The following is a 2,506-nucleotide window of genomic DNA, read 5'->3' on the forward strand; positions in this document are numbered from 1 at the left end:
GAAATTTCATCGTGATGGGAATAGATCATTGCAATTGTTGGTCTTCAACGAGGAATTCCTAGTTAGCGCGAGTCATCAGCTCGTGTTGATTATGTCCCTACCCGTCGCTCCTACCGATTGAATGGTCCGATGAAGTGTTTGAATTGTGATGACGTGGGCAGTTCGCTGCCCGCGACTTTGTGAGAAGTCTATTGAACCTTATCATTTAGAGGAAGGAGAAGTCGTAACAAGGTTTTCTGTAGGTGAACCTGCGCAAGGATCATTTTCGATGCCTTACATGTAGTCCAACACATGAATCAATTTGAACACACAGGGTTTGCTTGGGGTGTTGAACACCTCGGCCTAACTCCAGTTCAGAGGGGGACACCCAAATGTGTTCTCTGCAACAAAACTCAAACTCTGACGCTGAATGCGTCAAGGAATTAAAACTTTTTTATGTGCGCACCTACATGGAACCAGAGACGGTTTTCGTGCAGGTTGTGTTTTGACACATGAAATATAGAATGGCTCTCGGCAACAGATATCTAGGCTTTTGCATCGATGAAGAACGTAGGGAAAATCGTTACTTGGTGTGAATTCTAGAATCCCGTGAACCATCAAGTTTTTGAACACAAGTTGCGTTTGATGCCATTAGGTTGAGGGCACGTCTGCTTGAGTGTCACATATCGAAGTCCATTGCCGACTTCCTACTCGTAGGTGTTGTGCTGGGTGAATGATGACTTCGTGGGAGCTTTTTTGTGTCATGGTTGGTTGAAAATTGAGACCATGGTAGGGTGTGTCATGATAGATTGTGGTTGTGTGTCGCATGAGACCAATCATGTGCTGCCCTATTGAATTTTAGCCTTTTGTACGCATTTTTGTTCTAATCTCATCCATAATGGATTATTACTTGAAATTATTAGTTAAAGTATTAGTTATGAGTTTTTAGTTTCTATAAAATTTAACTATTTTATTTTTAGTCCTTAAAATTTTTTGTTTTTATTTTAGGTCTCTGATTTGAAATCAACTATTGTGTATCTTTCTAATTTTTGAATAATTATATACATAAAATTCATTTGGCACTCAATATCAAAACAATATCAAATAGCACACATTTAACGAATTTAAATCAATCAACACCTTATAAATATTTCTATTCCATATTTTCCATATTTGCACATTAATCCTCGAGACGCGATTGAAAAAATATGCATATCATAGAAATAGTTGTTAAATAATTATAAATAACTTTAGGGAGTCAAAGTGGAGTCAAAACGATGAGAAAAACTGTAAAAAAAAGTCTCACCGACTCGTCGGAGTGCCATAAGGGTCCGACTTCAACTTCAACGAAAAATGCAAATGAGTAGTTCTTCTTGAAAGTTTTGACGAGAGAAATCCAAAAATGATACCATTTTTTTGAGACGAAAAACGTGGTGAGCATAATTGACCAAAAATATCTCGCCCAACGAAAGAAATGCATTTGTTTTTATGAAACGAAGCCATGATTGATAAAATTGACACCAAAAATGGATATAGTGGCCAATTTTGTATGGACATAGATTGTGATCGATTCAAACAACAAAGAATTTGGGAGAACGAAATTGAGAGAAAAATTGTTTCGCGGCCATTAGTCTGACTTTCAATTTATATTTTTTTAATTGCAATATGAGTAATGTAGATAGAAAATGTAGAGGTACAAGAATAAAACTGTAGGTCCCAACACAGGATAGTAAAGTCTAAGGCAGCAGGTGTAGGAAATAAAAAAAGTCAAACAATAATAGCTTAAATTAATATGCAGAAGTAAAAAAATAAGGGTGTAAACAGTCGTCTGGTCCAAAATTCATTTTCTAGTATTTCTAAAATATTTAAAAAATATTTAATTTTACTTATCCACGCTAGAAACTTTTTCTCCAAAACACTGATTCTAACATAATATTATTTTTCCTTAATATAGATAAATCTAATTTTAGTCAAAACTCTCATACTCAAAATAGTAACTATAATTATTACTATAATATTTTTTTTCAAAATAATAATATAAAAATACAACATCTTTATAGATTAGTCGAAATGATAAAATAAATAAATATAACATCAACGATTTATATTAATTACTAAATCAAAATGAATATGTAAAAAATCATCATATCGTAACAACTGTATAGAAATAAAGAAAATCAATATCAATATTACTAATATCTCAAGATAATTATTTATAAAATAATTAAATAAAATAAGATAAATTTAAAAATAATTAAATATGATTGTGTGCACACTTAACATTAGTCAGCATACAAGAAAGTATCAAATTAACTACAAACACACGTATGCACGTAAAATCACCTAAAATCTTATACTTTAAAATGTTGACTCTAAAATACTATTATTTTTAGAAAAATATATAAAATATTAAAATTTAATATTTGATATTTATATCACTCATTTAGTCTAACATGTACAAAATTAAAACATCATATAAAGAAACTAAATGAGATTAAAGAAGCGAATCTGTTATAAAAATAAAAAT

At 31.5% G+C, this 2,506-nt stretch overlaps 1 pseudogene; it reads left to right on the plus strand.

Annotated features, from left to right (window-relative positions):
* The first annotated feature begins 505 nt into the window (after positions 1-505).
* On the plus strand, positions 506-661 carry LOC113784967 (5.8S ribosomal RNA; annotated as a pseudogene).
* The last annotated feature ends 1,845 nt before the right edge of the window (positions 662-2,506 follow it).

The sequence above is a fragment of the Cicer arietinum genome, chromosome 4 (assembly GCF_000331145.2).
Source record: "Cicer arietinum cultivar CDC Frontier isolate Library 1 chromosome 4, Cicar.CDCFrontier_v2.0, whole genome shotgun sequence".
Lineage (NCBI taxonomy): Eukaryota > Viridiplantae > Streptophyta > Magnoliopsida > Fabales > Fabaceae > Cicer > Cicer arietinum.